Source organism: Numida meleagris, chromosome 8 (assembly GCF_002078875.1).
Source record: "Numida meleagris isolate 19003 breed g44 Domestic line chromosome 8, NumMel1.0, whole genome shotgun sequence".
NCBI lineage: Eukaryota > Metazoa > Chordata > Aves > Galliformes > Numididae > Numida > Numida meleagris.
In genome coordinates, this window is record NC_034416.1 from 18,617,843 (window position 1) to 18,634,123 (window position 16,281).

A 16,281-nucleotide genomic window follows, 5' to 3' on the forward strand; every position below is an offset into this window, starting at 1 on the left:
TCCTGGAGAACCAAATCAAGAAACATCCCAATATCATAATTTTTTTCCAAAACAGCCCCATCATAGAAACAGCTGCTTAATATTAATTTCTTTACATTGCTAGAGATAACTTCTTCCATAACTAATCTAAGTTTCTTAGAAAAATAATTACCAAGCATTTGCTCCACAAGCAATAATCACACTTGGAGTCATTAATTTGCAGAAATTTTGTTCCATTTTACTACGGAAAAATATCCTGTGTCTGCAAAGAACCATCTTCAACATCAAATTTCATTTCACCTTGGAACATTTAAGCATTACTACAAAACATACAAAAGCAAACAACACTTCCCAGCTCAGACCGGCACTGCTCAAAGGCTAACATGAAGGAAGATGTTTGCAACTGGTTTGCTTATTCAGTGCTCAGCAGACAATCAGTGATGCACCGATATTAACAAGGATCGAAATACTGAACCCCTGGTGATCTACCAAAAAATTGTATGGTACCCACTATGCATTTTCTGCTTCTGTCTCTCCAGGGAGAAAGAGTTCTGTACAGCTTCATGTGCCGAAACCTATTTTAAGGTTGACATGCTGGTCAAACGGGGTCCTGAAAATTTCATACTGAAAACTGGGAGAAAAATATGCTAACTTCTATTGCCATATCAGGAAAGCAGTTAATATACTCTAAACATAAATTCAACACATATTGAAGAGTCTAAGAGCGGCACTGTTAACTAATTGTTAGCTTGGGAAAGCTCTGTGAATGTAGTAAATCTCTCTGCTGATACTGGACTTGTCTGAGTGCTACCAGCTCCTAGTATGGGTTGGGGAAGAAAAGACACCTTGATGAAATTACGTAACTACAAGAGAAACTTCCTAACAAGCAGATAGTCCTTGATGCTGGCAACAGAACACGCCTTTGTTCTCTTTATTCCCAGTTTACCTCATGCATAACTCAAGGTCCTACTTCTGCATGACCATCTCCAGCTCTCCTGAGCACAGCTAAATGGAACCACTGTGTATCTGCTGTGGCCACTATTACTGGATTATGTAGCTAAACAAGAATATCCAGTTGTTGGTCATTGATTTATCTATAAAACAGTAACTGTAAAAATGATAGAAGAGGTTCTATACTAGATAGTCTTGTGAAACAGTTTATTACTTAAGCATTAATGACCCGTTTAGAGGTCTTTACTGGTCAGGTAATGACCAGCTAAAGGAGTTAAGGGCCCGAGGCAAAGCACCCTAATAAAACCATGAATACAGCATGTGTTTGGTTCCTCCAAATTCTATTAGGAGAGAGAATTGTAACGAGTAATGAAAGACATGTCCAGGAGGCACTCATATCAGCCCTCTCATTTTATACTTGGCATAGCGCACGTGGCCTTATTCCAGCTGCACAAATCGCTCTGTGGTTATGCTACCGCCTATCACTGGGAAGAACAGTAACTGCAGCACAGAACAGCCAGTCATGACATGAAGGACCCTGTTCCACCGGGCAGATAATCCTTCCTCTGGCTGAAGGAACCACCCAGGATCTTTTGCAACTGGAGAGGACGTGCTCCACAAAAACAGAAAGGAGCTAACATGCTGACAGAGACTTCAGCCAATCCCATGGGCTCTAAATCCTACTCCAGCAGTATTCAAGGTGGAGGGATTAAGTGTCTTCTGTATTTCTCAGCAACTCTACTAAAAAATATTGACTTAAATACAAATGTCTTTGGTTTTGTTTTCTTTTTCATGCTTTTTTTTTTATTGCTTGCATTATGAGAAAAATGATATGAAAACAGGAGTTTAATATGGATATCTCCACTCTAAGACGGAGACAAAACAGCTGTGTATATATACTTGCCAGTAAATGAGAAGCCAAGTGTTGCAACAGCAGCCAGCACCCTCACTCTTGGCTTCAGAGGCAGGTAGAATGCTTGGGCCCACATAACCGCATCTTGCTCTTACAGCCCCACAGCATCATTGATTTTGGTCCTGATTTATGGCATCATTTGTTCTTGATAAGAGCCACTTGCCAGCACTACTCAGAAAAAGTAAAATACAATCTGAGAGCGGAAACAGGAAAGAAGGGAGGATAAGAAATAAGAACTGCTAGAAAAACCTGCACAGATTTGCAGGAATTTGAGGTGCGCTAGGTACACGCAAGTTTCTTTGCTCAGCATTTATGACCTTATCATCAATGGTAAAATGAGGATAAACAGCATGCTGGTGACTTAGTCAAAAAGTTACTTTATTTCACTGTCACTTCAATGACTACAGTATATTTTAAATGTTTACATTAAAAACCACTCTGTAGTGTTTACATGATTAATTATCATAGCTTCCTGAGAGTATTTCCAGTTGTCTGTGTAAAGAGCCATTAAGACATGTTCAAGGCTTATTTCAAGCCTTAACAATCCTCCAGAACCATTGCAGCTAATCATATAAATACATATTAAGCAAAATTTGATTTTAACTCATGTATAGAGTTGGAAGTATAGAGGTAGCTGCATATTCATGCCACTCCAGTTTGAAAGGTCAAATATCTCAGGGCCTTATTTCAGACCACCTGAAATGATCACAAGTACAGCTTAGGCATTTACCCAAACTAAATTTTCCATCAAAAACACGGGCAGAGCAGAAAGCATACACAAAATTAAACAGATACAATTATTTCACAGCTGTACACTTGGAACAGCTGAAAATACAAAAATAAAATTCAGGCCCTAACTAAAAGCTGGTAGGGTGCATACATCGCAAAACCTGAACTTAAACCAGAAGGTTTATTCATTTTTACAGCCAAATTATAAACTTTTGCAACACAGGGTTAAGAACAGAAATGCTGACACAACAGCAAGTACATAGTGGCGCCTGTAAGCAGCGCTATAATTAATCTAAGTGTACTGTCATTACACTAAACGCTGCTTCTGCAGGATCATTCCAAATCACGAGATGCTCTCTCTCTCCCTCTCTCTCTCTCTCTTTCTCAGATAACATGCAGTTTACTTCCAATCATGCACATTTCCAGTCGTAAGAAGATTTGCTAAAGGAGCGCTAGGTCTCAAAGCAATATCTTAATCAAATCAGAGTTTTTTTCTGTAAAACAAATTTTTTGGCTTTTGGAGAATTAGTAACATCTAATGCCTTAGGATAGAGATGTGAAACTGTGAGCTGAAATATGCACTGCTGGAGACCGTACTCAGCCTCCTTGCTTCTAGCCATTTACAAGTACATCTATCTAACCTCCTACCCACACACCTACACTTTATATGGTCATAAACCACCAATGCAATATCTAAATTATACCCTGAAAACTCCAGGTTTGAAATGGGTTGTATGAAAATTCACCTCATGTGGTTTACTCATTTCTGCAAGAATAGAAGACTCTGATTCCTTTTGGATGGAACTCATTTAAACAAAGCCCAGCAGCAAACACCCATAAATTAAAGCATTATTGGTATTTATGCAAAGAGATACACGTAAACTGCATGAATTCTGTGTAAAAGGCTTTAAAAAGGAAAGCAATAGAATCTTACGTATACCGCACTACCTGCATTTACAAAGTTATTATGTTCTTTGTGAATTAATTCTTTGAAATACGTACTACAAGGGAAGAAAAAATTGTATCCTGTCTGGAAACCTAAAATGCATGTGAATAAACAGATTTTCCCTACCGCCTCTCACATCCACTGAAGCAGTACTGCCTTAATAAACCAAAAAAGTACAGGAACAAAATGAGTTTAAATATTTCATTATATCTATATGAAGCTGGTAATTTATAATGGATAGACATTTATACAGAATATATCGACTTCTCTTCAACATAAGCTATATCTGAAGCAATAGTCTGCCTCACGAACTTTATGACTGAACTACTTTGATTATGTTTACAGAATTTAATATATACATATACCAGAATTACTCATTCTTTACTTTTGATATGCAGGTCTACGATTAAAGATGAGTTTGAATTTTACAACAAAATTTCTATAATAGTAATATTAACATATAATTGATACACCACAGTAATGTAAAATGATAAAAAAATGCTCAATAAAATTTGATGGTGTGTTGAGAAGTCAGGGCCACTGGGCCAGTGCAGACCTTTCAGCGTCTTTGCCCTTTGAAAACAGAGTTGCAACACAGAGGATAAGATAAAACATCTTCAGAAGAACATGTGTTTAAAAGACAACAAGCAGATGTAGCATAATCATTCATGTCAAGGCTGCTGTGGTGCAAAGTTGAGTTATGTTTTTCCACTAATAACTGTATTTTATCTAGCAAGCAAAGAATGCTGCAACACACACACACACAGATTCATACTCAGAGAAGCCACAAAACATGCCTGATGACTACTCTACATTGGAAGAGTGAAAAATGATTACAGTCATATGGCCCAGGCCACTAGTTTCTCAAAACCTAGAGCAAAAAAGTATTAACAAAGTAATGACACTTATTCTTTCATCTAAAGATGGGGGTTCACAAACACTCTAAATTAGCAGTAATTTTGCTCCCCTCCTTCTGTTGGTAGTGGCATTCATGCAACCGCACAGGCAATAGACCAGGAAATTAATTTAGCTGCAAAGTAATTTCCCCCCACCTTGTGCCTTTCACTCCCCTCAAAAAAGAGATGACTTTCAGCAGGATCATTTGCTTGATCTGATTCACAACATGACATCCTAAAAGCTACTATCAGCACAAGGCAGACAGGACAAATGCGTAGCTAGTGTAAGACTGGAGGGCAAGAGAGCATTTGTCCTGGCAGCCTGCATATGTCAGCTTTAAAAATGAATGCGCATACAAGTCACAGTGTCCAGGTTGTAGGTATTTTATGGATGTTTAAAGAATATCCAAGGCTTATTGTCCTCTTTGCTTTTTGCAACATCTCCAGCTCTCACCTTTGAAAGTTCAAACTACTCTTGGCTCAGACGACCACATACAAAAAGTGCCAATAACTGCCACCATTGCTGTGTCACCTGCTGAGCAGCAGTAGCCCATCAGGCTAGGGCTACACAACTGGAACAGCCAAACTGCGCCAACTCTGTTACAACCTGCAGGCATACCCATCATAAGCTAACCAGTAATATCCACAGAACACACTTGTGGAGCCCACCTTTTCACTTGGTGAGATGACCCTCTGAACTAGAGACCTCCAGAAAGCTGCTGACAAAGAACGTCCACAGCCTACATCCTAAAACATTCAGAAAAGAGGTTACCAATGGTGCGTTATCCTCTATGACTGAGGTAAATCTTTAGCATTAAGAGACAAGGCAGTCCAGTAGCGTGGCAGGCCTTATTCCGCTGCTAACAGTACCCAGATAACCCACAACGCACCCATGTCATGAGCATGTCCGACAACACGGATGAACGCAGTGGGTTTTGGGAGTCAGAGACAGGTTTTTAGCTACTGCCTCCATATCTACTTAATCTGCCTTCATGTTTTTAATGTCTTTTCCCCAGCACTGTGAAAAATCTGCTGAAAACAAAGGCAAAAAATGACATTGGGAAATAACTAATGTTTAAGACATAAAGCAACCCACTGGGACAAGGAAGCCACAGTCATGCAGGGCCCGCTGAGCCTCACAGGCAACATGCGCACTCCCGTGTTACAGCAGCAGCTCACATCTATCGGCCAAGACCCAGTGATCCCAGTTACTTTATCCAATACCTACATGCTAGAAAACATGAACACCTTCAGATCAAAGACCCAAACCCCTTCTAGGTGAATCCCAGGCCCCAAGGCTACAGGATCAGACTTACTTCTGGTGCTGCATTTTTGGTCGCATTGTAGCTCATCTTCAGGGAGGTGATGGAGGCCAGTTTCTCCAGGATCCCCTCTCCCTGGCCAGGGTACAGGCTCTGCCCCCTCAGGGCATCAGAAGCCCTGAAACCATGATCTCTCTTTCACTAGGTTATTGCAGAAAAGCCACGAAGTACTATAAAGGCACAAACCTTTTGCTGAGGGCTTCTCTACTAAGGAAATGCGATGGGCACAGCCATCTCGCATCAGAAGAGGGCTGTAGGCTCCAGCTCGTTACTGGGCAGATACAACCCTGAGTCAGAGCCATATGCCAGCCCTAAAAGGCAGGAGCTCAGACATCACTGTGGATCTTACATTTGCTAGTGGCTAAATCTAGTGATTAGTCAGCACTGAGAGCTGCTGAATCACTCTTCAAAGGCACCTATCTCTCTGCTTACATCAGCGAGGCAGCTGCTGCGCTTCACTTCCACAGCCTGAGCTGTCTGTCTGTGGATAAGACCCTTGCACTAAGATTGCACGATGCCAACGCTGATCCCTGCCCTGCCACAATGCACAGGCTAATAAAGTAACAATATCGAAATGAATAATAAAAGATGCATAATATTTCATACTCAGTTCTTTATATATTTTTTTCTGATAAAATAATTCACATTTATGCAATATTATCTTTTGTCTTAACAATCGTGAATGTTTTTAAGCATCTTCTAATGCATCTGTTAATCCAGACTCTCTCTCTCATTATAAATTGTTTGGGTATTAATTATTTTTGATTAAATGCATGTAGGCATTGATATTCATGGAAGACAAATGACATACAAAGCAGATGAGACAATTAGCATGAATTACTTCAATAACCCTAAACTCCCCCAAATCTCTGCATTATTAAAACCTTTCTTTGATTAACAACAACAACAAAAAATACAAGATTAATATCATATTTTATCACTGTTATTCTTCAACGTTTTACTGACCATGACAGACTTCACCTGACTAAATCTGAAATCCGTCGACTTTCATCGTAACAAAGCCCAGCCTTTGAGATAAGGTGCTCTCCACAGGGGCTAAACAAAAGCAAATCAATATTCTCCTGCTAAAGGACAATCCCTGAGTCAAGACCTGTGTGAGGAAAATCTTTAGCCAATTCTTAGAGGAAACTAGCTACTTAGAAATACATAATAAGCAATTAAACTTATTGCTCCAGAATTTAATAGGAGTTTTAAGAAAAGTGGCAATTATTTTCTCATACCGGGGGATGAAATTTCTCACGGTTATGTGCTAGCAGCCTTTAAACTAAAAATGATACAACAGAAAACGTTTGAAAAATAAAACCGAAAAAGTAATAAACTTCTGCTCCTCAGTGATAAAACTGAACAAAAGGCATATTGGTTTGCAGTGGTTTTGTCCACGAGAGAATTTTGGTGCTATTCTAATATCCACTCTGACAGAAAACAGCTGTTACGCCCTATGTAAAGAGTATCTGAATTTTTTTCTTTTTCTTTTTTTTCTTTTTTACATCTTATATCTGAAATCAATTAAACAATAATTAAAAATTGATTTTGGAATGCTTAATCCTGCAATTTGTGCATTTTTTTTTTTTAAGTTGCTTCTGGGGAGACTTAAATATCACTGAACAAAGTCGTCAAGACTTCTGTTACCAAACAGAGGGATTTATAAGAGACAGGCAAATCCTACTCTCCTTATTTAGAGCAGTGCTGCTATCACAGTCAACAGCACTGCAGCATCTCTAAAAGCAACACAGCTTACACTGTATCGCCCACTGGAGTCAATAAGAGTGCCAGAAGGATGATAAACAGCTATGTTTCAGAAGTACTTTAACACCTAACGAGAGACAAATTAGAGACACTTAGGGGAGGTGTGCACGAGTAAGGTTAATACAGTTCTGTGGAATGTCACAGTTCGGTTCAAATCCTCCATCTGTCCACACACAGGGCGGCAAGAAGTCAATATATGCATCTCAGGAACTATCAGTAACTTCCCCACTAAATCCTGGCCGTATTACATACATGGGAATCTTCCAAAAGACACAGGTTGCTTCAAACAAACAGACATATCTAGTACATTTGTACTTGAAGGTTGAGAGAAGGACCTCTTCTGACCACGAGAGGGAGAATTGAATCATACACATTGTTTATTCACATATATTTGTTTTTCAAACCAAGCTTGCATGGAATACATTTCACAAGTTCGTTATAGTCAAGCAACACACCTCAGAAGAGAGATCCCTGCCTACACACACAGCAGAGGTGAGCAAAACCAACTCCCAGAACGTCTCTTTCACTGAGGGACAATTCAGGAACAGTGAGGTCATGCACTACTTGAGGGGAGGCTGGGGCCGAGTTTTCATGAGGAATTCAGGAATGACCTGAAATCTGAAAGCTGGAACTTGGATTTTGCAGATTCATCTGTGCTTTGTCTTTTTCACCTCAAAATAAGATTACTGGTGCACACTCTCATGGCCGCCTGTTTCTGCCCCACTTCACATGGTGCCACTGGTGCTCCCAAGTCCACACTAGCTGCGGGCTAGCATTGAGGTAAGGCTTTCAGATACCGGGTTTAGCTCCTCACACTCCTGCTGGTTTAGATATCACCTACTAGGAAGTCTCCTTGTGTGGAAGACAGCAAAAATTATGACTGGAGGCCCCTACAAAAAATGTAGAAGATCCTGACAACAGCATGGTTTCCATGAAGAACGTGGGATGCTGAAACCTGATCTTTTCCTTAAGTCTGCAGACCCAGAGTTTGCTGATAACCTTACAGACCCACTGCAAAGTACATCTATTTTTCAGGCCACTAGGGAAGTTACAGACTGAGGGATGTATGAGATTGTCATGAGAGGTTTATGTTTATTACATCTATTGCTGCTGATAGCAATAACTAAGAGAAGTCCCCACTGTACCAGCCTTTCCAGATCCGCAATAAGATCTTACGCTCTGGCTGTGCTTCAGTGCTTGGAGAAGTGTGGAGTAATAGAGGTAAATAAATAAATTACAACATGTGTTTTTTTTCACCCAGCTTCAAAACACAATCCTCGTCTCCATTTCTCAGAATCAACCATTACTCATGTTCACTCCTGAGGACTGGCTTTATTTACAGAAGAACTCAGACTCTATGTCATATGGTTAGATCTCATAGCCTCCCCATGTTATTTGTGACTGGAATAATCACAGACCATTTATAAGAAATTTGAGGCAATATTAAGGACAGAACATGTTTTGGTTGTTGGCCAGCATGTCTGGACCTTATACTGCACTCACTCAAATATATCATGCTAATCTACAGCCAGTGAAAGGAGATGGGAAACAAGCTCTGTTCCACCAAAGAACATCACAGTGGATGTGGCTGGGACCCAAACACTGTCAAAGCAGTCGGATTTGGAAACCCCATCCCAAAGCAATGGTAGTTTCTTAATCTACTGATATGTAATAAATAGCTACGGATGTCATCATCAGTACAGGCAATGCGTGGTTTCTATTATGCTCCTTCTAAGGCATGCAGTTATTTTTCTCCCTTGAATTATGAATTCCTTTTTCTTTTCAGAACATGGCTAAAATCTAATTCTATATACTGAAAATACTTACAAAAGGCAGCTTGTATCTGACATGCAATGGCAGTACAGTAATACCTGCGCCACACTTACTATGCTACTGAAGCTGCAACAAAATTAATGAGCTGACCTATACGAGAAGGAAGTCAAAACAAACTTTTCCCTCACAATGGCAAAAAGCATTGTATAGGAATAGGTCTATTTAGAACCTTCCATATTATAAATTCACATATATTTAGGCATAGGAAAGGAGATTTTGAAATTCAAACTGAAGAAGACCAATTTCTGTTAAATCAGTACACCACATGTACTGAACCTAGCAAGAACCAATGCTCACACACCCATTTTCTGAATGTTTGAAGATCCTAGCTGCAACCACAACATCCCTCTGTGAAATGCTATGGAGAAGCATCTTAAGAACACAAGAGCATACTGTATCCACATGGCAATATATATGATATAGTGTGCACACATGTATACTGTACAGTGCATATTATTATATGCACTACATTGATCTCCTGTATTATACATGAGGACTGCTCCAAAAGTAATGCCTCCTGTTTTACTATGTTGGCCCGCAAAATCAGACGCAGATGGTGGGATGGCAGTAGAGGCTGAACCATCCTACAGATATCCCATTACATTTTGTTGCTGTGTGAAAGACAGAAGCAGGGGGCAGTCTGACAGAATGGTATCTAACACGGAAGTATGTATGGAGCAAAGGGGTGGAACTGAATTCCTCCATGCAGAACAGATTGCATCCACTGACATTCATTGGCACTTGCTGAACATCTATGGAGACCAAATGGTCAACGTGAGCACAGTGAGGGGTGGGTGGTGTGTTTCAGCAATGGCAATGGCAACAGTGGTCACCTCCCTCCACCGGCGCAGATGTTTACGAGCACAGTGTGCAGGCTCTTGTTCATCACAGGTAAAAATACGCTAGGTTGAAAAAAAAAAAAAAAAAAAGAATGTTCTGTAGCTGAGAATTTGCTCTATGAAATAGTGTTATTGTGCTCTTTGTATCTGTTGTCATTTCCATGGAAATAGATAGGAGGTATTACTTAGAGCAACCTATGTACATATAAACAACATGCAAAGGTGTGTACATAACACAGCTATACATGAGTTTTTCATTGGCAGAGAACTCTCCTAAGCATACAATATAGACTTGTTCATGGATAGCATCCTAGGCAAACACACAACATGCATGCAATAGCAATGGATCTGCAGCATCCCCAGAGCTACCAGGGCTGGTGCTCATCTCTGTCCCTACAGCGGGGCAGGCAGGGCAAGGCTGGAAGGCACAACCACTGCTCCACATCCCTGATCAAAGGGACTGTTCACAGGCAAAAGGGGGAAGGTGTTGCCCTGAAAGACACAGCAAAACAGGTTCATTTAGTTGAGTATTTTTTCAAAGCTAAAATCTATGAAGAAATGTTAGTGAATTCTGCAAGTCCTGCAGAAGCACTCAATGGATCAGTTAAGCCAGACAGTGATACTAGAAAATACTGATGCCAGCACTTCTGATAAGCAGGTTAACCTGTAATGCTTCAACTACTATCCTTGGTGTCACTAACTGCTTCATCCTGAGTGTAATTGACTCCAGGGGAAAACAAAAGAGGGGATTTTGGTTTGTTTTGACAAATCCACTGCAAGGCACCACACTAAGGTGCCAAAGGCTACTTTGTATTTACAATGCTGATGATACACACAACTCAGAAGTTTCCTGACCTCAAGTACAAACACAACATGAAAGGTGATATATCAAACTGACACTATCACAGCTAGGAAAAAAAAAAAAAAGAAGAGAAAAACAGCCTAGATTTATACCAGGCTTGCCTGCCTAGCATAAATTCTAATATCAAGCTATTCAGGCTTTGTTACAAGGCTGCTTAAGAGTTTTGTGATGCACAGAAGGACAGAACAGTCCAGAACAAAATGGATAGCACTTCCAAAGAAAAAAACTGTAGGAAGTACACAAAGTAGTCTGATGAATCTGGAGAGTAACTTTCAGGTTACAGAAGCAGCAGCACATTCAGGCATCACTTATCCTCTCATTATCGTGCCTCATCATACACCTCCAACCTGCAGGCCAGCGACCTCTCCTCTACTGGGTCCATACCTTTTTTTCCACCATACTCTCATGCATGGGTGAGACAATCCCTGAAACATTATCAAAGGATTTCAAACAAAACATACACCTTCCAGAGAGCATCTGAACCCAAGGCTTCTTTTAATTGAGGCATTAATAAGGCTGATCTTATAGAGAGAAAAAAAAAAAAAAAAAAACCTTTACCCCCTGTACCCCCCCAAAAAAACATTCCTGTTTGTTACTTGGTTTAATGTCATGCCTGTTAAGGAAGGGAAGGAATCAAGAACAGTGCTCCAACACATAGGTTTGAGGTCATCCCTCTGTACACTGGGGTATTTTAATCGTTTAGAAAGAGCATTCATCCACTACGTCACAGCTGCATCTCCATCAGTTCTAACCATACAGGACAAAAGCTGCTTGCTGTATTCCAGGACAAAGCCTAACTAAGGTGAAAGGAAATATTTATATAAGAAAGTAGAGATAGATAAAAATAGGACTCTGTTATCTAAATGAAAGTAAAAACAAAGAGAGTTTTGCAGCTGTAATTGTACATAATGTCTGTGTGACCCCTTAGAAGAGAGACATTAAAAGAAGTCAGTTACTTTACAAAAGATAACATAAGGGCATTGATCATGAGTATAAAGCAAAAGCAGAAATCTATAAAAAGTTTTGTAGTGTTTTCTGTATCCTCTCACACACTACAGACTAATCAGAGATGTTGTGGAAATATTAATGGTAATAACATGGATGCAATACTGCATTTCCTCCAAAGAACATACATTTGAATAATATAATTTATAATACAAGCTCTGTATCGTAATTTAATTTAACCATGAAACCAATTTCTGCCTTCAACATTTTATGTTTTACGGATTGAAACAAAACATTATTTGCTCTAATGTAGTTTATTTAACCTTAACCTGATGTGGTGCAACAGTGAATACAGATACACTCAAAATGTTAATAATATGACACATCAAGCTGATTAAAATTTCAGTTGTGTTTCCTCCATCTCCTTTGGAAAGTTAATGAATTAATGAATCTTTAAAGGATAGTCAGGGAGGCCTTAAAAAGAAGATGCCTTTTTGAGTAAGGAGAGAAAGTGGCAGATTACAACTTAATGGCTTCAGAATAATGGTAATTTCCCTATTTTCTTCACTTGCCTTAGCTCAGCTAATGGCTTCATTAGTGTCCACACTCTCAAACGAATAATAGAGGACCATGTCACATCCATCTTAGTCACATCACAATAAAACTGTTAAATACAATTCAGCTACCTGCCTTCTGCCTATGCTATGAGGCAGAATTAGCAGCACAATCAATACAGAATCCTGGTATTAAATGCTTTTTCTTTTAAAAAGGAAGCGTGTCATCAGGTATAATCATGCATTGCTATTTAACTGTATGGCAAATTTTATGTGATTAGAGTTACTTGGAAAGGACGTAAAGGGGAAAAACATCCTTACTTTACACCTATTGATTAAAAAAAAAAAAAAAGAAGAAAAAAAAGAAACCAGAACAACAACAGAAACCAACACAAACCACCATCAGAAGTACTCAGCTCTTTATTTGATAAAATTGATGGATTACCTCAAAGTCAGCGCAGACATGTCAAGTTCTTCCTGACATCCCATATACCAAATCATTTCACAGACCAGGCTAATTAAGCAGCTAAAAACCTCCTTGGCTTTAGCTACCTCTGTCTTGGGAGAAGAGATTCCATTGAACCAATTAAAATTTTTGGAACAGATTCAGTGCAAGTGAATACAGCTCCATTGAAAGGTACGAAGACTGATGCAACAACTTCACGAACTGATCCTAGCACACTGAAAATGAATTGAAATGATGACTTTTCATACATTTTAAAGGGTTTTAATTTTCAGAGGCGTTGAATTTCAATTATTTTTGATCATTAGTTTTAAATTGAATGCAAACAGCATTGTTCTTTCTGCTCATTATGTAGTTTGGCTACTCTATGCGAAACGAAATACGTTTAAGCATATTTTTCTCATTATATATGTATTTTGTACAACAAACAACATGCAGGCTCTAACAACAGTGGTTGAAACATGCACACTTGGCAAAATCTAATGCACAAGTACTATTATCCTCTACTTTTTATTTTTGGAAACTAAAGGAGCAAGCTCCAACTTCTACCTAGCTAAACCGCAGCTGGCAGCAGTACACAAGTAATGCGGGTGGGGAAGATGATCCATTTCATATGCAAGGAAAATCTCCAACGCTTCAAGCAAAATTCTGTTCACAGATCCATACCACAGATCCCAACTCCAGCATTCTGCCCCTTCGTGACCCAAGTATCTACTGCTATCAAAAGCTGCTGCAGACATGTACAGGCAGAAGTTTACTGGATCATACCAATCTAAGGTAGGATTTGGCAGAAAAGGTTTCCTGGGCTGACTCTCTGGTTCTCTACATTACCCTACCATAACCGTGTCCAGGAAAAAAAACTGCTTTTGTAAATCTTAGAATACATGAAGTGCCAGGCATCTGCGCTTGTCAGATGAATAAATTCTTCTGACAACATAAATCTGATCCCACCGAGAAACCTTTTTAAAAATACATTATTGACTAAAAATATTTATATGCAGTACTTCTCCTGTTAGCAAAGGTAATATATTAACTACTTTGCCATTACTGTAAGTAACCTCAGGCCTAAGATGAAATATTTTTGTATGCATGCTATGTATCCCTTTTGAATTAAAACATGATACTGATATTATACTAAATCAAAGTTGAAGTCTCAGCCTTAAACAGATCTTGAGTGACACCTGCATTCTAAGTTTCTGTGAGCAGTTTGGCAATGACAAGGCCTTAATGAGAAATACTGCTTACAAAATAAGTAGCTACGGGTAAATATGAAATATCCTTTTTCACATTATGGCTGTTAATTATTTTGGTTCTTATGTGCTATTTTACAATGAATTGAGTGAATTTCAACAGAGAGATGGAAGAGGCACATAAGATCACCTACTTCTCATCAACCTTAGGATTCTAAAACCTTATAAATAACAGTAAACTTATAGAATGAACAAAAATGGAAACCTGTCAGAGTTGGGCTACCATTATATTTCTTCAGTGACTTGTTCACTGTGGAAAGTGCTATTCTCCATGTGCAGGCATCCAGCCTTAGCCTAAGCAAATTCCCATCAAAATGACCGCAGAAGGCTCCGCAAATACATTTGCCTATTAGACCTCAAACGTACTTGAAGACATCACAGCAGACACTAGCTTTCTATTAGTTGTGAGCCCACTAGAACACTGATAGATTTTGTTTTGAGGCACCAGAAGCTTCACCTACAAACAGGGCAAAACCACTGGGCGGAGACTCAAGATGTGGTTACAACATCAGCATTATAGCATCACAGGCAAATCCAGGTGTGACTTTTTTGACATCAAACGGCCGAAGTGTTGTCTATGCTTTTCCCTTTTTTTCACCAGTACGTTTGTAGATTTGAATACATTGTTGAAATAGAACATTTAAAATGCAACAGTAATTTTAACACTCGCTTTTACACGCATTCTTATGAGTTCAAATTTAACTTTTTTTTTTCTGCTCAACACCCCTCTAAGACTTCTGCATTACCCCCTTATTCATTTAGTTGCCCAAAGAAAGAATACGTACTGCAACGCAGAAGAAGCAAGAGGGAGATGACTATTTATATGTAAGGTAGGCAAGAAAGGCGCATTTACTATGTTCATGTTTTAACCACCACACCAAGCAGTTTTACAGAGCACAGGTCCCCTCAGAGTAAGCTTGCTTAGCATGCAAGTACATTATCTGCCTAAACTCTGCTTTTCTGATTAAAGTTTCGTATTTAATTAAAATTGTCTTTAATTAAAATGCAAATATTCTAGGACTTCAACAATAAATTGTTTACACTAGACTGAGAAACAGCCCTCAAAGGCTTTGGAAAAAAATAGTCTCAATTGCAAGCTGTATACTCAAACTTCACTGCTCAGTGAAAATGGGTAAAGATCCTTTTTTCTCCTATTGGCTTAATCTTTCTTAAACAAATGGAAAGATATCCCAATTTGTGTCTAGAATTCAAATAGAAAACAATCCCCAAAGTTATTGGCTGTTGAGCAAGCAATTGCACCAGTTCAAAACATCTTTTGTGTTTGAAACAATTCCTTTAGCCAATTTTGCTAGGAAATGATACTAACACCACAAAAGAATTGCCAGTTAAATGAATGATACACATAGTTCCTTCACTGAGTGATAAATGTGTGTGTGCGCCTGTGTGCAAGCAAGGATTCATCTGCATTATCCCTTCACCAGAAACATCCTGCTAGAGGTTCAAAAATAGCTGTTCTGTTTACAAAAGAGCACAGTTTAGATACAGCAGATATATAACCCCGCTCATTTCTTTCTTTAAACACACACAGAAAGACTCTACACCCTGGGTTTTGATTTACTGCAAGCTAGACTATATGCTTTGTAGCATCAACAATACTTTTCTGTGTGAAGTGCTGCAACTCAAAGGTGAATTATGCTTATGACCAATTCATAGCCATACTCTATTGGGAATAAAATTGAGTCCTTGTAGTTAACCTGACTCAAGCTCACAAAAATACAGCTGCTCTTTTAGAAACTATATTTCTAAAGAAACTTAAAATCAGGCTTTTTGTAATTTTTGTTATTACACTAGAGTACTATTATGTAAACCTTACCCACAAAAAGAAAGAAAGAAAGAAAGAAGGAAAGGAAAGAAGGAAAAAGAAGGAAAAAGAAGGAAAAATAAGGAAAAAGAAGGAAAAATAAGGAAAAATAAGGAAAAATAAGGAAAAATAAGGAAAAATAAGGAAAAAGAAGGAAAAAGAAGGAAAAAGAAGGAAAAAGAAGGAAAAAGAAGGAAAAAGAAGGAAAAA